Source organism: Cetorhinus maximus, chromosome 14 (assembly GCF_964194155.1).
Source record: "Cetorhinus maximus chromosome 14, sCetMax3.hap1.1, whole genome shotgun sequence".
NCBI classification, from domain to species: domain Eukaryota; kingdom Metazoa; phylum Chordata; class Chondrichthyes; order Lamniformes; family Cetorhinidae; genus Cetorhinus; species Cetorhinus maximus.
The window spans coordinates 62,195,835-62,216,171 of record NC_135892.1 but is presented as its reverse complement, the minus strand read 5'-3'; the positions used below and the strand labels follow the sequence as shown (position 1 = coordinate 62,216,171).

The 20,337-nt window shown below is 42.3% G+C and overlaps 1 protein-coding gene across 1 annotated transcript in view; it reads right to left on the bottom strand.

Annotated features, from left to right (window-relative positions):
* Positions 1-20,337, bottom strand: part of nrxn1a (neurexin 1a) — a 1,849,731-nt gene that overhangs the window by 1,740,930 nt on the left and 88,464 nt on the right. The window lies entirely within an intron of this gene.

Sequence of the window (20,337 nt, the reverse complement as noted above, 5' to 3'; positions counted from 1 at the left end):
ATAAATGAGCAAAATACTCACCAACCAATCACTTATCTGGTTCCCTGCGATGTTGCATTTGATTTTCTCTGAATGTGGATAGACCACAGACTGAACCCCATCAGCAGCAGGAGCACTGGGTCCGCTCTCAGTCTTGCCCCCCTTGTGCTCTATGAAGCCTACAGGTGTGCTCTCAGTCTCGCCCCCTTATGCATTTGAAGCCTCCAAACCTGCTCCTTATGATATTCATTCTCTCTGCTCATTTCCCAATTTTTCTTACGGCAGCTTCCAAACACTTATTTGATGTGTGGGGAAGTATCCATAACAAATAAATAAACTTATCTTAAGTTTTCCAAGTGAGCAAGTTGCAACTTCGACAGCTTGTCAACTAGATCCTGTATCCTTACTGGCAATGCAAGTCATATGAACAGAATGCACTTATAGTTTCACATCATTCCTCATCATTTGTGTGCATTAATTCTACAGGCTTGTGCACAACAGAGATTAAAATAAAGTTAGACTTCACCAGATTTCTTCAACAGTGCAATCTGGTCATGCAACCAAGTAGCAAATCAAAAGAGGATCTTTCAAAAATTGTTTCAAATATTCTAAGTATCTACTTTCATATCTAAATTGTGGCTTTAAAATTAATTATATATTTGAACAAAATGCACAATGTACTTAAATTCACACAATAATCTTTGTCTGTAACTACATCTTTGGTGCTATGTTGATGAAATATTTATTCCTTGTAAAAATATTAGAGAGCAAAATACTTTTTTCACCTTAATGAAGAGAATGCAATTTTCCTGCATTGAAGGGAACTGAGTATTTTCCATTTTACAAAAAGAATTAGAGAGATACTTACAGGACAATGTCTACTTGCTAATGAAACAAGAAGATTAACTACTATTGATGCATAATTTATTCAATTTTTAAGTGTCCTTCATATTGCATGTTTTCTCTATACAATTCTATGCAACTGCATTGCCTTCTGACTAATTGTATCCTTCTTTTCTCACTGTATTAATTAATTGGCAAAAACAAGCTTAAACATCTTCAGATTTGAAATGCAAATACAGCACATTAGCTACGTTGTTTTTTTGCTTTTATATCCCAACATAAAACAAAATTGCAGACTGCCTCAGAGGGTGGGCAGGTGGTGTAATTTTGACTTTGGGCGATGGTGTGAAACAGGCTGAGGTTAGAACTTGGGAAAATAAATTGGGTATCAACAATGGCAAACAACAATGCAGAACAATGTGAAACATTAAAAATAGAGTTCAACAGAGTACAGGAAAAATACAGAAATACTCATGCGGGTCCTGCAGCATCTGTGGAGAGAGAAACAGAATTAATGAGCTGGATTTTACAGCCCCTGCTGGGCATGTTTTTAGCGGGGGGGGGGGGGGAGCACACGGCAAGCCCACCACCTTCTTGTCCACCCCCGGTCACCATAATACGATGGGCGGGTGAGCGCCGAAATCAGCAGCCCACCTGCCATTTTAAAATAAATAATTAAGGGACAATTGAGCTTGTTATCCAAGCCAATTGACCTGTATTTCACATTGCCCACATCATAAAAAGGTTGGTGTGGGCAGGTGGGCAGAAGTGAGGAGCACGCTTTCAAATAGAAGTTTTAAATAGAAGGTGGGAAGGAAAGAGGGACACAGCATTCGGGCGGTGCGCTTTGCTTATCGGGGGCACCCTTTCCCCAAGATGTTACCCCCCCTCATTTGCTCCTCCCCACCGGTCCTGCAAAACCTGTCCCCCCAACCCCACAAACCCCCTGAGAGCAGAGGCATTACTGAACGTCTTTAATAATTTATTTTAAAACGGCGTAGTGCTAGAGGACTGTTGGACAGCTAACATAATAGCTATTTTAAGAAGGGAAATAAAACATACCCAGGGAATTTTTGACCAGTCAACTTATGGTAGGAAAAATAATTGAATCCCTACTAAAGGAGAGAATAGAAGAACATCAAGGGCTGGGTTATATGCTGAGGGTGGGCTCTCCACACCCCAGTGTAAATTTCAGGGGTGAGCCCACCTCAGTTTGGCCTGCTTTTTCAGGTAATGGCCTTTTAATTCATATAAGATGGGACTTCGCTCTTGCCTCCAAAAGTAAGTCTTGCCTCACAGAGCGGCCAGCCAATTGGAGGTAAGCAGCTCTGCGCCACACCAGGATTGGTACAGGAGACCCAGGAGGAAGAGGAACCATGGATGCCTCAAGGGTCCACCCACCTGTTTTCCCTACACAGGTGGCCCATAAATTTCAGCATTCAGTTTCATTCTTCATCTAGCTTGGGATCCAGTTATAAAAGGTAGTTAATCACTGTACAGAATGTGGGGAGTGGTGTTCAGCAAGAATCAGTGCTGATACCACTGCTGTTTCCAATTTACATTAATGAGTTAGACTTTGGAATCAAAAATATAGGCCAAAATTGTGCCGATGCAGCAGGGGAATCTGACAACTGGCCCAAAAGGAGGTAACAACCCCACCTCGGCCACTTGTAGAACTTCCAACAACATTTTTCAGCCATTTGGCAACAGGTTAGTTGCCTTTGGGGCTCCTGTTCCTTTAAGGATGGGCACTTCCCCCAGGAGCTGCTGGCCAGTTGGAGGGCCAATAGCTCAGCTGTCTCAGTGGCACCACCAGGAGCAGTGGCCACTGCTAGGGCTGCACCTAGGAGAGAGGATGTAATGGGAGCAGGCAGCCCTTCCAACCAGCTAAGTGTGGTCTGGGAGCGCCAGTGCCACTCAGACAGTACCAGCGAGTGGGTTTGAGTGTTGTTGGTGAGTGTGGGGCATGTTGCTGCAGGGGTGGTTATTGCCAGAGGAGGGTGTGGCCAGGCTACAGGGAGGCCAGTCTATGGGCTAACGAGTGCTCGAATAAGAGGGCCCCACTCTAGCCTGCAGTGTTCACCAGGCAGATATCCCATGCAGCGGAGGGCCCACCTGCCACTGGTAGAATGCCCTTGGTAATGGGAGGAGGCCCCTAACTGTCCACTTTAGTGGCTCAATTGACAGCTGGGCGGAAGAGTTGTCCTTCACCTTTCCTGGCGCTGGTAAATGCCATTGTGGCTGTCTTCCCAGACCATTTTACGGCCTCCCATCACCATCTCCTAGCCCATTCCTAGAGGGCTGGTAAAATGCAGCCCACAACTTCTAAATTTACAGATGACACCAACTTGTGAGTGGAGTATTGTCAATAGTGAGGAGGGCTGCGACAATTTACAGGGCGATATTAATAAACTTGAAGAATGGGCTAATAATTGACAAATGAAGTTCAATATAGCTAAATATAAGGTTGTACATTTTGGTAAGGAGAAGAGGGAGGCCACTTAGCACTTGGAAGGTGTGAATCTATTTAGGGTAAAGGAATAAAGGAATTTCTGAGTACAAATCCACCAATCGCTAAACATTTGCATCACAGGTTAGCAAGGCCATTAAAAAAAGCAAATCAAACAATAGGCTTTATTCCAAGAGGGATAGAACTGAAAAGAGGGGATGTTATGTTAAACCTGTATCGAATCTTGGTTAGACCAAACTTACAGTGCTGCGTGGAGTCCTGGTCACCATGCTATAAATAGGATACCGAGACACTGGAGAGGGTGCAGAGAAGATTCACAAGGATGTGAGGCATGAAAACAGGAAAGGATGAACAGTCAGGGTCTCTATTCTCTTGAAAAAAGGCTGAACGGTGACCTGATAGAGGTCTTTAAAACTGTGAAAGTGTGGTTGTGTGGATACAAAGAGAATGTTTCCTCTTGGGAGAGGTGATCAATAGAAGGTAGTCAACAAGAAATGTCATGGAGAACTCAGAAGAAACTTCTTCTCCAAAGGAGTGGTAAGAATGTGGAACCTGCTACCATAGGGAGTGGTTGAAGTCAATTGTACAGATGCATTTAAGGGAAAACTGGACAAGCATATGAGGGCAAATGCGGAATACTGCGGATGCAGGAAATCTGAAATAAAAACAGAAAATGCTAGAAAAACGCAGTAGGTCTGGCAGTGTCTGTGGAGAGAGAAACAAAGTTAACGTTTCAAGTCCATTGCGACTCTTCTTCAGAATTAAAGAGAAGTAGAAATGTGATGGATTTTATGTTGTTCAAGAGGGGATGGAGCAAAATAGAAGGTCAGGAATAGATGGGAGCTAAGGGGAAATTTGACAAAGATGTCATGGACATAGGACAAAGGGAGTGTTAATGGTGATGCTAAAGACTAAAGAAGGTGCTGATTGTGGCATAAGGGCAAGGTAGCAGACGGTGTTAATAGTAGAACAAGGGTCAGTGCTCTGTGAAAGCAAAACAGAAAAACAAGTGGCAGATGGCCCTGTATTTGCATGTGTGTGGGGGGGGGTGGCGTAGGGAGGGGTTCATGATACCACCACCAAACACATCTTCCCCTCAATGCCCACCCCCCCCACCCCTATGTCAGCATTCAGTAGGGACTATTCCCTCTGTGACACCCTGGTCCATTCCTCCATCACCCACAACTCTTCATCCCCTTCCCACGGCACATTCCCTTGCAATCAGAAAAAGTGCAACACCTGCCCATTTACCTCCTCCTCCTCACCGCTCAAGGCCCCAAACACTCCTTTCAGGCAAAGCAGCACTTCACTTGCACCTCCTTCAAGGTGGTCTACTGTATTCACTGTGCCCTATGCAGTCTGCTCTGGAGGACAGCAAATGTGGTATTCAAGAAGAGTAACAGGGATAAACTAGGTAATTACAGGCCAGTGAGTCTAACATCAGAGGTAGGGAAACTATTGGAAAATATTCTAAGGGACAGGGTTAATCTCCACTTGGAGAGGCAAGGATTAATCAGGGATAGTCAGCATGGCTTTGTCAGGGGGAGATCATGTCTAACAAATTTGATCGAATTTTTCAAAGAGGTGACTAATTATGTAGATGAGGTTAGTGCAATTGATGTAGTCTACATGGACTTCAGTAAGGCTTTTGACAGGGTCCCACATGGGCAAATGGTCAAGAATGTAAGAGCCCATGGGATCTAGGGCAATTTGGCAAATTGGATCCAAAATTGGCTTAGTGGCAGGAGGCAGCGGGTGATGGTCGAAGGTTGTTTTTGCGATTGGGAGCCTGTGACAAGTGGGGTACCGCAGGGATCGGTCCAGGGATCCTTCTGTTTGTAGCGTAAATTAATGATTTAGATGTGAATATAGGAGGTACGATCAGTAAGTTCGCAGATGACTCAAAAATTGGTGGTGTCATAAATAGTGAGGAGGAAAGCCTTAGATTACAGGACGATATAAATGGTCTGGTAAGATGGGCAGAGCAGTAGCAAATGGGGTTTAATCCTGAGAAGTGTGAGGTGACGCATTTTGGGAGGTCTAACACGGCAAGGGAATACACAATGAATGGTGGGACCCTAGCAAATACAGAGGATCAGAGGGACCTTGGTGTACATGTCCATAGATCCATGAAGGCAGCAGCATAGGTATAAAGCGGTTAAGAAGGCATATGGGATGCTTGCCTTTATTAGCTGAGGCATAGAATATAAGAGCAAGGAGGTTATGTTGGAACTATATAAAATGCAAGTTGAGTCACAGCTGGAGTACTGTGTGCAGCTCTGCCACCACACGTTTGGAAGGATGTGATTGCACTGGAGAGGGTGTAGAGGAGATTCACCAGGATGTTGCCTGGGCTGGAGTGTTTCAGCTATGAAGAGAGACTGGATAGGCTAGAGTTGTTTTCCTTAGAACAGAGAATGCTGAGGGAGGACCTGAAATTATGAGGGGCATAGATAGGGTCGATAGGAAGAAACTTTTCCCCTTAGCGTACGTGTCAATAGCCAGGGGGCACAGATTTAAGGTAAGGGGCAGGAGGTTTAGAGGGGATTTGAGGAAAACTGTTTTCACCCAAAAGGGTGGTTGGAATCTGGAACACACTGCCTGAGGGGAAGGCAGGAACACTCACAACACTTAAGAAGTATTTAGATGAGCACCTGAAATGTCATAGCATACAGGGCTACAGGCCAACTGCAGGAAAATGGGATTAGAATAGATAGGTGCTTGATTGCTGACATGGACATAATGGGCCAAAGGGCCTGTTTTAGGGTTGTACAACTCAATGACTCTGCACTGGGGAGACTAAACTCAGACTGGCTGACTGCTTTGCAGAGCACCTTCTCTCAGTCTGCAAGCATGACCCAGACATTCCTGCTGCTTGCCATTTCAACACACCATCTTGCTCTCATGCCCACATGTCCATCCTTGGCCTGCTGCAATGTTCCATTGAAGCCCAGTGCAAACTGGAGGAACAGCACCTCATCTTCTGATTAGGCACTTTACAGCCTTCTGGACTTAACATTGAGTTCAACAACTTCAGACCATGAACTCTCTCCTCCATCTTTACCCCTTTTTTAATCTAATTGTTTATTTATTTGTTTAGTTTTTTCCGTTTTTTTCCCAACCACCCACCCCCTTCCCCCAAACAGGCCATCTGTCACTTGTTTTTATGTTTTGCTTCACAGAGCTATGACCCTTGTTCTGCTTTTAACACATTCTGCTCTTACCTTTATGCCGTGATCAGCACCTTCTTTATTTTTTAACACTATCATTAACACTCCATTTGTCCTGTGTCCATGATATCTTTGTCAAATTTCTTCTCAGCTCCCACCTATCTCTGACCTTCTATTTTGCTCCACCTGCTCCATCCCCTCTTGAACAACATAAAATCCATCACATTTCTACTTCTCTTTAGCTCTGAAGAAGTCATACATACCTGAAACATTAACCCTGTTTCTCCCTCCACAGATGTTGCCAGACCTACTGAGTTTTTCCAACATTTTCTGTTTTCATTAAGCGTATGAGGACGAAAGGAATAGATGGTTACAATGGCAGATTTAGGTGAGAAAAGGTGGGAGGAGGCTCAAGTGGAGCATAAACAGCAGCATGATCTGGTTGGGCCATACACCCTATTTCTGTGCTGTATATCCTATGTAATACTATGTTGATTCAAATACCTGTTATCCATCCATTGAACAGAAATGAAAATTGAGGGAGATGTATAACAGTGGCTCAATTAATATCACTGGTTTTACGCTATAATCTAAAGTCAAAATTAGCCTTCTTGCTTCTGCATTTGAATATGGACATCAGAAAAGCATTGCCTCACTGTGCCTAATGGTGGGAATGTCAAACCTTTGCTCCCTGCCTGACAGAAGATAAGTAAGTTATCTATCACACATACCAGAAATCTGTCTACAATTTTAATAGAAAATGTACTTTCTTGTACCACACATAGTAAGATAGGGATTTTCACAGCAGCTTCCCCAACTTGTTGCATGTTCTATTCCCATTCTTAGATGGGAAAGGAAAAAAATAGAGTGCTAGTCAACTCTGCAGTTCTCATACACCTGTTAGTGGTCAGTAATCAGCAGAAACCTGGGGAACGCCTTCTGCTTGTCTTTTAGTATATATACAATAGTAATAATGTATAAGAATGCCTACATGCTTAAGAAAAATAGAAACTAATTCCTCTGTCTCTATCAGCTTCATTTTTGTCAAATTTAATTAAAAATTAACTGCTAGTTTTACCTGTTAATCACCATATGCCAGGATTTTTTTCTTCACCAATTTTCTTCTGTTTTCCCCTCAAGACGTTACGTTTTTGTTCAGGTATGGTTCCACAAAATCCAGATACCCTCCAGTGGCCATTTTTCATCTTGTAAGTCTTGGCAAGGACAGTCATCAGACTTTGATTCCAGGGGGTCTCGATCCTACTTGATACCTCTGCACTTGTAACAAGGGTCACTGGATAGCAACCAGAAGTAGGGAATCATGCTGACTTTCCCTTCCTTAATCTATGGACACTGAGGCCAGCTGCACATTCTGAGGTAAGCTAGTTCATTTTCCTTACCACTGCACATTTTGAGGTAGTTCAGCACAGCATTGAGATCAAACCTATCCAGTAAGGTGCAAAACCTTTTTTTGAGTATAGTGTTTCTCTATTTTTATTAATCCTTTCAATGCCATGGGCTATAATTCAATTGCATTTGAGCAAGAAAGCATCAGGTGACATGCTATTGACCATCTGCCTTGGCAACTCTTGGCTGGGCACAAAATGAAGTGTTAAAGCAGCTCAGGAAACAATTTCCTCCAATGTTCCCTTCACACAGCAATGTAACTTCAATCTGGAAATCAATAGCATTGGAGCACTAATATAAAAATAAAAAGCTAAAAGCTACTGCGGATGCTGGAAATCCAAAACAAAAACAGAATTACCTGGAAAAACTCAGCAGGTCTGGCAGCATCGGTGGAGAAGAAATCAGTTAACGTTTCGAGTCTTCACGACCCTTCGGCAGAACTGAAGCATAGTTAGGGGAAAGGTGAAATATAAGCTGGTTTAAGGTGGGGGGGCGGGGGGAGAGAGAAGTTGAGGGTGTGGTGATTGTGGAGATAAGCAAGCAGTGATAGGAGCAGATAATCAAAAGATGTCACAGACAAAAGGATCAAAGAGGTGTTGAAGGTGGTGATATTTGTCTAAGAAAAGTGCTAATTAAGAATGGAAGACAGGACACTCAAGGTACAGCTCTAGTGGGGGTGGGGTGGAAAGACTAACAAGGTTTTAGTTTTAGATTTAAAAATAATGGAAATAGGTGGGAAAAGAAGAATCTATATAAATTATTGAAAAAAAAGGGAGGGGGAAGAAACGGGGTGGGGATGGGGGGAGGGGGAGTTTAAGATCTAAAGTTGTTGAATTCAATATTCAGCCCGGAAGGCTGTAAAGTGCCTAGTCGGAAGATGAGGTGCTGTTCCTCCAGTTTGCGTTGGGCTTCACTGGAACAATGCAGCAAGCCAAGGACAGGCATGTGGGCAAGAGAACAGGGTGGAGTGTTAAAATGGCAAGCGACAGGGAGGTTTGGGTCTTTCTTGCGGACAGACCGCAGGTGTTCTGCAAAGCGGTCGCCCAGTTTGCGTTTGGTCTCTCCAATGTAGAGGAGACCGCATTGGGAGCAACGAATGCAGTAGACTAAGTTAGGGGAAATGCAAGTGAAATGCTGCTTCACTTGAAAGGAGTGTTTGGGCCCTTGGACGGTGAGGAGAGAGGAAGTGAAGGGGCAGGTGTTGCATCTTCTGCGTGGGCATGGGGAGGTGCCATAGGTGGGGGTTGAGGAGTAGGGGGTGATGGAGGAGTGGACCAGGGTGTCCCGGAGGGAACGATCCCTACGGAATGCCGTCGGGGGGGTGAAGGGAAGATGTGTTTGGTGGTGGCATCATGCTGGAGTTGGCGGAAATGGCGGAGGATGATCCTTTGAATGCGGAGGCTGGTGGGGTGATAAGTGAGGACAAGGGGGACCCTATCATGTTTCTGGGAAGGAGGAGAAGGCGTGAGGGAGGATGCGCGGGATATGGGCCGGACACAGTTGAGGGCCCTGTCAACGACCGTGGGTGGAAAACCTCGGTTAAGGAAGAAGGAGGACATGTCAGAGGAGCTGTTTTTGAAGGTAGCGTCATCAGAACAGATGCGACGGAGGCGAAGGAACTGAGAGAATGGGATGGAGTCCTTACAGGAAGCGGGGTGTGAGGAGCTGTAGTCGAGGTAGCTGTGGGAGTCGGTAGGCTTGTAATGGATATTGGTGGACAGTCTATCATCAGAAATTGAGACAGAGAGGTCAAGGAAGGGAAGAGAAGTGTCAGAGATGGACCATGTGAAAATGATGGAGGGGTGGAGATTGGAAGCAAAATTGGAGCACTACCTACTATCAACCTACAAATTCATAATGGTATGTATTGGCGTTTCAACGAACACGCTACTCTGCCACACTCTCATAATATTTCCTAATGTTGAATTAGTATTCTAACAAAGATGGGTGGGAGGATGTAGAGCATAAACACTGACACGGACCTGCTGGACCAAATGTCCTATTTCTGTGCTCTGGATACTTTGTAATTTTAAAAGTCGTTTAATTTTACCATATTTATCTCCAAGTCAAAATATACGGTTTGCTGGAAATAACAGTTGCTCAGAGCTGAATGTGAAAGCCGAGGTTAGCTTTCAAGATTTTTTTAATTTCACATATCATTATAGACTAAGGAATAAGCAGATAAAGTGGCCAGGGAAGACTTAGCAATGAGTCCATTTTAGGATATTAGAGAAAGCATGAAACAAGTGCAATAAGAAGAGGCCTGAATTGTATTTAAGTGCTTTACAAAATTGTACTAAGATGGCAACTCATAAATTGTAAATTTCTCACAGCCTAATATCTGCCCCAAAAACCTTGGTTCAGCAAGTTAACATTATTTTTTGAAATTCTGCCTTATACAGATAGACCTGCAGACAACAGTGTTTTCTGTAAGAGATCTCCATTAGCAGGAGAGGTATTGTGCTGCTGCCATTCTGTGCAATATTGTAGGCTGATACAGAATCTTGTAGTGCAGTTGCAATAGTTCTGGCGTAAATATGCAAGTCTGACTTAAGCACCAGCAATTCTTGTAGCATGCCTTCAGGCACAATCTTACAAGGACCAAAAGCTCTACCATATCACTGTGATATTTTGAAGACTAGATTCTGGATTGCAGTAAACCAGGGAATCATCATTAAAACTATTGACTTGTGCCCTTTAGCCATCACAAAAAATACCTTTGGTTCTGATAACATTAACCTCTGGAGTATTTTAATTTTCTAATTTAAATTTTATATCGGATTATTGGATTTATTAAAATATCAAAGCTATTTGTAAATTAGTTGCTCACAAGACCCGTTAAACATCAATTTGTTTAGCTAAATTGGGTTGTTTTGCAGTCATTCTACAATCGGTGGTGGCTATAGTGAACCAGTAGTCTCGATGATTGCTAAATACATTTAAATTGAGAATTAGTTAAATAAATCCTGGCTTCAATGGGCTATTGAACCCTGCTGCTGTCACTAGCCAAAATTTTCCTCTCAGAAAAATCAGATTTAATAGCGGAGTTTTCTACTAAATTGGGAAAGGGGAGATACAATTAACAGGATAATTCTCACCCAACAGACTGTAAGGTTTTGCTGGATGATGACAAATGGGACAGACATTTTCGCTCAGCGAGCGGGTGGGTTCCCGACCCACTCGATCGTGAAATGATGTGTGTTGACGTCGGCAGAGTGTCCAAAAGCAAATAAAAGTAAAATACAAGTTTTACAGTTGAATTAATAACGTGTCCCTGCTCATGTGACAGAGTCACATGAGGGGGCATGTTTTATTACATTGGTATTTTCTTTATTTTTTAATATCTCTTCATCTCCCTGAGGCAGCTCCGTGCCTCAGGGCGATTACGAAGCGCTCACTCACGCGAATGCTCGATGTTTGTGCTCGGCCCGCTCGTCCTTCTCCCCCCATCCGCACAGGCAGCGCTGAGCGCTGCCACTCGCGTTTCACACTGGGCGGGCCCCTGCCAAGCCAAGGGCAAAATTCTGCCCATGGGATATTGTCAGTATCCCAAGATCATCACTGTTTTCAGGATTATCCTATAATATAGGAGACATAGGGCTAAAAATCAATTCACGAAGCGCCACTTCAAACTGGTGCCTTGCAGACAACTGATGTAGTCTGCAGGGTAGACAGTGCTGCAGGCTGCTACCTGCATGGTCTGCCTGGGTTTCTTCATTGATATCATTGAAAAGACTCACGCGGGCAGAACCTATGCACAGGTAACAGTCATCATGCTGTCTGTCCTTGGGAAATTTAACTTCATTGGTGGGTAAACCTTTGGTACCAATAATTAGGGACAAAATTAATAATCACATGGACAAATGTGGTTTAATTAAAGAAAGCCAGCATGGATTTCTTAAGGGATAATCATGTTTCACTAACTTGCTGGAGTTTTTTGAAAGAGTAACAGAGAGGGTTGATGAGGGCATTGTGGTTGATGTGCTGTACATGGACTTCCAAAAGATGTTTGATACAATACCACACAACAGACTTGGAGCAAAGTTATAGCTCGTGGAATAAAAGGGAAAGTAGCAACATGGATAAGGAATTGGCTAAGTGACAGAAAACAGGGTAGTGGTTAATGGATGTTTCTCGTGCTGGAGTTCCTCAGGGGTCAATGTTGAGATACTTGTTTTTCCTATTATTAATGACCTAGACCTTGGTGTACAAGACACAATTTCAAAGTTTGCGGTTTGCAAAGTTTTTAGTTATACAGGGCATCGATGAGACTACATCTGGTGCACTGTGTACAATATTGGTCTCCTTATTCAAGGAAGGATGTAAATGCATTGGAATCAGTTCAGAGAAGATTCACTGGGTTAATACCTGGAATGGATGGGTTGTCTTATGAGGAAAGGTTGGACAAGCTAGGCTTGTATCTGCTGGAGTTTAGAAGAGTAAGGGACGACTTGATTGAAACCATATAAGATCCCGAGGGGTCTTGACAGGATGGATGTGGAAAGAATGTTTCCTCATGTGGGAGAATCTAGAACTAGGGCTCACTGTTTAAAAATAAGGGGTTGCCCATTTAAGACAGAGATGGGGAGAAATTTTTTCTCTCAGAGAGTTGTGAGTCTTTGGAACTCTCTTCCTCAAAAGGTGGTGGAAGCAGAGTCTTTGAATATTTTCAAGGCAGAGGTAGGTAGATTCTTGATAAGCAAAGGGGTGAAAGGTTATTGGGGTAGGTGGGAACATGGAATCGAGGTTACAATCAGATCAGCCATGATCTTACTAAATGCCGGAGCAGGCTCAAGGGGCTGAGTGGCCTACTCCTGCTCCTAATTCGTATGTTCGTATGCAAACTTAGAAGCATTGTGAACTGTGAGGAGAATAATGTGGAAGTTCAAAAGGACATAGATAAGTTGGTGGAATGGGCGAATAGGTGGCAGATGAAGTTCAATGCAGAAAAATGTGATTCATTTTGGTAGGAAGAACATGGAGAGACAATATAAAATAAAGAGCATAATTCTAATGTGGGTGCAGGAGCAGAGGGACCTGTATATGTGCAAAAGTCATTGAAGGTGGCAGGACAGGTTGAAAAAGCATACAGTATCCTAGCCTTTATCAATAGGGACACAGAGTACAAGAGCAAGGAGTTTATGTTGAACTTATATAGGAGAGTAGTTTGGCCTCAGCTGGAGTATTGCGCCCATTTCTGGGCACTGCACTTTCGGAAGGATGTGAAGGCATTGGACAGAGTGCAGAAAAGATTCACAAGGATGGTTCCAGGGATGAGGACTATCAATTATGAATATAGATTGGAGAAGCTGGGACTGTTTTCCTTGAAGAAAAGAAGGCTGAGAGGAGATCTGATAGAGGTATTCAAAATCATCAGGGGTCTTAACAGAGTAGGTAGGGAGAAACTGTCCTCACTCGTGAAAGGATTGAGAACAAGAGGGTACAGATTAAAAGAAATTAGCAAAAGAAACAGAAGTGATATGAAGAAAATTGTTTTCATGCAGCAAATGGGTAAGGTCTAGAAGATACTGCCAGAAGAGTATGGTGGAGGCAGGTCCAACTGAAGCATTCAAAAGAGAATAAGACAGTTATCAAAAAAGGAAGAACATGCAGGCTTACGAGGAGAAGGTGGAAGAAAGGTACAAAGTGAATTGCTCATTTGGAGAGCTGGTGCAGTCATGATGAGCCAAATGGCCTCCTTCTGCACTGCACTGTAATTCCGTGGAATCTACATAGTCTGTGTAACACTATTCTGCAGTCCCACTACAGAATTTAATTTTTAGCCCCTAACTTTTATTTTTACTTATTTCTATTAGAATAAAGGAAAAAAGACTTCTGCTTTTATGTTGTAAATAAAATTATCTGGGGTAGATTTTAAGAGGGATGTTTTCACTAGCTCCACCAGGCAGAAACAAGGAGTAGCCCATCAAAAGTTGCAGGGAAAAAAATACTTCTGCCCAATACACACCCATTCCGACTGATGGCACCATAACACAGTCAGTACAAATATCTATTTCATGCAGCAAGTCCTCTAAACATAAATTTGAGCTCTAAGTACATAGAACCCCAATTGCCGCATTTGCAGACTGTGTGCAGTTTCACCTAATGATGCAATTGTAGAAGACCAAAACTGATAAGTTTAAAACTATTTTTTGTGGGACCCAGAGAAGTAGTAGGCACTCTCTGCGTTCCAAAGGAACAATGCAAATTATTACCATTCCAACTTCTCCCCTCTCCACAATTTACCTCATTATATCATAGTTGATTACATGTTCAAAGGAGTCAAAGCGATACAAATAGCTTTGGTGCTTAGCTAGATTAACAGAATCCTAGACTTCAAGCAGTAATTTAGCACAGTTGATTTTATTCAAGAAAATACCCATAAGCAGATTTATATTATAATAATTTAGATTAAGTACAAAATCTTCATCCTATTCAAGTCTTGCTCCTTTTGTTTTTCAAGAAAATGAGCATCTGATGATTTAATTTTGGAGTAATGTACTTGCACATTTTTAACTTTAGCAATTAGCACCATCAAAACAATTGCTCTGCTTTTTTAAAAAAAAAAATAAGGCATTTATAACTCTTAAAGGTCGTTTTTTGTTGGAATTTCCCTCCTTAATGGATAACATCATGCTTTATGAAGTTCTTGAATATGCTTAAAGATCCTGAAAACAAGAATGTAAAAAGGCACTAAATATGCATCCTTCAGAATTCATGCAGCTCATGCCTTGCAACATTTCCTTTGTGGCTCTTTAATATTATTTTTGGAAACAGTTGCGGGTGTTTCACGTCCATTGAGTTATTTAATGTGAGCAGGCCTCTTGCTTCAATCAGGACAAAAGACATTGGAGTGGGTTTTATGGGGCACCGTGGTCCCCGCCCTCCCCAGCTAAAAAGCCAGGGGGAGCCTGCCCACAATTACAACAGCTGCCCTGTAGCAGCGTAATGCTAGGAGCAGCGCTTATTGTTTTCAGACGAGACTTCCACTCCTAAGTCCTGCCGTAGAGAGCTCCTGCCCAATCAAATTGGCCAGCGGGTCCCTAGTCCCAACCTCATCACTGGGGGCACTGGCCAGTGCTAGGTCCACAGCGATGCCCACCACGCCAAGGACCCAAGGTAAGCCCGGGATCCAGGGTTTGGGGTCTTGGTTGAGAGGGAGCCGGGTTCTGGAGGCCAGGGGGAAGGGTTAAAAGATGGGAGATGACCTCTGGGGGGGTTTCCTCCAATGGACACAATGGACCCATAAAGGAGGATTCCCTCCTTTATAAAAACAAAAAACTGCTGATGCTGGAAATCCAAAACAAGAACAGAAACAGAAATACCTGGAAAAACTCAGCAGGTCTGGCAGCATCGGCGGAGAAGAGTACAGTTGACGTTTCAAGTCCTCATGACCCTTCAACAGAGGATTCCCCCCACCCCACCTGGCTCAACAACAGCCCACACAGCTAAAACTGCATGGACCTTCTCCTGCTATAGGTAAAAAAAACACCGGCAATGGATTGAGGCCTTTAAGAGGCCATTAATTGGCACTCAAGGGCCTCAACAGGCCTAAGGAGAGACCAGCTCCCAACGCCTTCCCCACAGCCTAGTAAAATTTCAGACAGGTTGGGAATAGGCAGGTAGGCAGTGGGAAGGCCACCCACTGGATTTAATGTGTCCCCCCAAATTCAAACACCCTGGTGGGGGAGTGTAAAGTCCAGCCTATTAAGTCTAACACTTCATTGTGAATGAGCATTTAATGAGAGGCATACTTTAAAAACTATGGACATTGCAGTATAACACAGAGCTCTGACCCTTATTTCCTATAGGAATTGCATGTTACATTAAATTTAAACTCTTAGTTCTCGAATCATTTGGAGACTGAGTCAGCTTTGTTCATTCTGAAGTCTGAAATTTTATTGTATTGCAGAGTAAACAAAGAGGCCCTGAAAATTCACAATGGAGCACACCTTGGCATAACTGTCAATATATGTCTGCTGGGAACCACTGTTGGCCCCAATTGATTTTTCAGGATTAGACAAGGTTCCCTAAGAGGCAGACACCCACACCCACAGGAAGGGACAGAGTACAAATCTACAATTGCACCAGCAGATAAGGCTAGAGATTACAAAAATAGCAAAAAGACTGAACTGAAGTCTCTGTATCTGAATGCACATAGCATTAATAACAAAACAGATTAATTGACAGCACAAGTAGAAATAAATATGTATGATCTGATAGCCATTGCAGAGATATGGTTGCAGGATGACAAAGACTGGGGCCTGAATATTCAAGGGTACATGACATTTAGGAAGGACAGGAAACTAGGAAAAGTTGGAGGGATAGCTCTGTTAATTAAGGATCACATTGGTACAATAGACAGAGATGACCTTAGTTCTGGACATCAAGATATATAAATAGTTTGGGTAGAGATGAGAAATAGTAAAAGTAAGAAACTACTTGTGGGAGTGCTTTAAAGGCCCCCTAATGCAACCACACTGTCGGATGAGGTATACAGGAAGAAAAGATGGGAGCTTGTGAGAAAGGTACTGCAATAATCATGGGTGATTTTAATCTACACATAGATTGAATGAATCAGATTTGCAAAGGTAGCCTGGATGATGAGTTTATGGAATGTTTTCTGTGTTTCTTAGAGCAGCACGTTCTAGCAACAACCAAAGAGCAGACTATACTGAATCTGGAAAAGTGCAATGAGATAGGATTAATGAATGACCTCATAGTGAAGGCACCCCTAGGTGACAGTGATCATAATACGATTGAATTTCACATTTAGTTTGAGGGAGAGAGGAGTGGATCCGAGACTAGTGTTTTTAACTTAAATGAGGGCAATTATGAGGGCATGAAGACAGAGCTGGCTAAAGAGAACTGGGCAATTAGGTTAAGGAATAGGTCAGTAGAGCTGCAGTGGCAGATGCTTAAGGAGAGATTTCAGAATAATCAAATAAAATACATTCCAGTGAGAGAGAAAGACTCTGAGGGAAGGATGCACCACCTGTGGCTAACTAAGGAAGTTAAAGATGGAATCAAATTGGGCAGGTTAAGGAGGGGGCAGGGGGATTTGTGAGTGGTGGGTTTGAGATAGCAGGCGAGTAGGAAGAAAGTGGGTGAGGTTCTATCTTGGGAGGGCCACCCTCCGATCAACAAAGGGCAGCCCCCGAAGATAGTACCTACCTTTCCTTCCCACCTTTTGAAGAATTTGTTTGAAAAAAAACGGGCTGCCCACTCCCCCACAAGTGCACGCCAAACTTTCAATGGCATGGGTAGCATATTATCTGGCTCAAATGCAGCCTATGGAGTCAGTAGTAGTCTGAATGCTAGGGAGGGAAACTACTAATGCTAATTAAAGGAAGGAGATTTATACAAACAAAACTTGAATTTATCCATGAGCAGAGGGTTCAGGAAGAATGGATAATGCCTCTACTGAGGTTCATCACTCCATCTTCTCAGAAGGTCAACATTATCCGCCCAGAGGAAGGCAGGACAACCAGTTCATCAAAGCCAGCTCATGAGTACAAAGTATTTTCCTTGTTAGATTTATTGTTAAGTACAAGCCCATAGAACTTAATCCAGTTAACAGACTGGATATTTAATGCGATTAAATTGTCAGCTATTTTAGGTGTCTAATCATAAATTAATCTCATCAATTTATACCAATCTCAGATACTGATCTCAATTGTGAATTTATAATCAACAAGTAATTTCTGTGACATAACTGAATTGTCACTGCAATCTCTCAAATTTATTTTGTTAATTATCCCAGCTATTAATTATTTGCATACTTAATATTTAAGTGCTGCTAACTCTAAGTCAATAGACAATTTTTAGTTCCTGACTCTGTGCCTGACTTCTTTGGTAAGAAAGAGTTAATTAATTCACTCACTATCTTGTACAGATCCTAATGGGAGGTTAGTATCATACATGCTAATATGATCCAACCTGATTAATGTCAAACAATTTGGCGAGTCAAATATCGGCACAATTAACTCGGAAGTATAACTTGGATGGTAAATCTCTCACATGGTTCCTGGACAAGAAGTTAAGATGAAAGGGTTAAAGGTTTTGTCTTATGCCCTTGATGAATATTCTTGTCAATGTTTCCCAGTGTTCTTACAAACAATGGGGCAGAAAAGGAAAGTTCTGAAGGCTTGTGTTGACTGAATTGGGAGAGTTGATATTGTTCATGTTTCTCTCTCTCTTCAGCAACTATTCCTCTCTCCTTAAAATCTACCATCACTACTCACTCCTGAAAAACCAACCCTTGAGCCCACCATGCTTGCAAACTATTGCCCCATCTCCAACCTCTCTTTCCTCTCCAAGCTCCTTGAATAGGTTGCTGTCTCCTAAATTTGTGCCCATTTCTCCCAGAACTCCACCTTTGAATCCCTCCATTTAGGTTTTTGTCCCTGCCATAGTGCCAAAATGACTCTCATCAAGGTCAGAAATGACATCTTATGTGACTGTGACATAGGTAAACCATCCCTGCTCATCCTCCTTGGTCTATCTGCAATCTATAGTATGAGTGACCACACCATCCTGCTCCACTGTTGTTCAGCTGTGTGGAACTACGCTGGTATGGTTTCATTCATATGTATCTAATCACTACCATCATACCACCTGCAATCAACTTCTCTTCACTCCTGCACAGTTACCTTTGATGTCCCCCAAAGATCTATCCTTGGCCCCTTCTATTCCTCACCTACATGCTGCCTCTCGCAACATCATTCAAACATACAGTTTAGTTTTCACATGCCCGCTGACAGCACCCAGCGTTAGCTCACCACCATCTCTTTTGACTCCTCCCCTGTAACTAAATTTTCAGAATGCTTGTCTGACATCCAGGAGGGATGAACAGAAATTTCCTCCAGTCAATCAGTGGGAAGAGCAAAGCCATTATCTAAGTCCTTTCTGCAAATTGTTCCAAAGCTATCAAATCTATTCCTCTCCCTGGCAACTGTCTGAGGCTGAGCCAGACTGCTTGCAACCTTGGTGTCATACCTGACACCAAGATGAATTACTGACCAGATATCTGTGCTCCAGTAAGACCACCTATTTCCACCTCCATAACATCACCTGATTCTGCCCCATCTCAGCTCATCTGCTGCTGAAACTCTCAACCATGTATTTGTTACCTTTAGACATGGAGGGTATATTCAAATGCACTCCTGGTTATCCTCCCACATTCTACCCTCCACAAAACTGTGGTCAGCCAAAATCTGGCTGCCCATGTCCTTACTTACACCAAGTTCCATTCACTCATCACTCCTGTGCCTGATGATCTATAGTGGCTGATAATTAAGCAATGCCTCAATTTTAAAATTCTCATTCTTGTTTTCAAAATCCTCCATGATCTTGCCCCTCTTTATCTCTGTTATCTCTTCCAGCCCTACAACCCTCCAATGTATCTGAGTTCCTCTAATTCTGCCCTCTTGAGCATCTCAAATTTTAATTACTCCAGTATTGTTGGCCATGCCTTCAGCTGCCTACGCCATAAGCTCTGAAATTCCTTCCCTAAACCTCCCAACCTCTTTACATCTTCTCTCTCTTTTAAGACACTCCTCAAAACTTACCTCTTTGACCAAATATTTGGCCATCTGCCCTAATATCACCTAGTATGGTTTGTTATGAAATTTTGCTTATAAAACTCCCATGAAGCATCTTGGAATGTTTTATCACAGACACTGTATAAATATCAGTTGTTGTTAACTTTTGCAATATACTATATCTGGAAGGACAATCATGTTAATATTAGATATTACAAATATAAGTATTCAAAGTATTAGAGCATAGTTAATCTTTTTAACATAAATGCATTTTAGTTCAAATATAGTTTCATTAACTATGTATAGATTAATTAGAAAAATGCATCATGAATTTTTAGATATCTCTTTTCTGGTCTTTTAATCATCTTTACTTGGCCACTTAGATCCACTAGAAGGTAATAATGGTACTAAATGAACAAATATGGTATGATCTTTCTATTTCATGGTTGAGAAAGATAATACAGCTTCAGTGATTAAAACAGCTATTTAGGTTATGTTTTTAAAAATTAAAAATCTTTATTTTCCATGATTCTTTGGTCCTTTGCCTGCTCCACCACAATAATTTTGGCAGAATTTTAGGGAGCTGGTGAAGCCCTGAAAAAATTCATCCCGCATTACTTTACCTTTAGTGGACCTCAATACTGAGAACATAAATTGCTTTAGTTCTCCTTGCAGGCACTTTAGGTCTTCATCACCTGTTCACAAGGATTTTGCTACAATGTTAACCAAGAAAACTGCCTTATTGGAATGTCCAATGTGTTTTACTTAATCTCCTATTCAAGTAATCCTTAATATGACAGACAAAAAGTTATGTAGGCAGAATGAGGGTTGTAGATCCAGTTACAAGGTGGCAAAAAAATCAGAGGTGGTATAAAAGAATTTCTAGCAGAAAATATTATCCTCATTCTATTTTTTTTTCAAATGA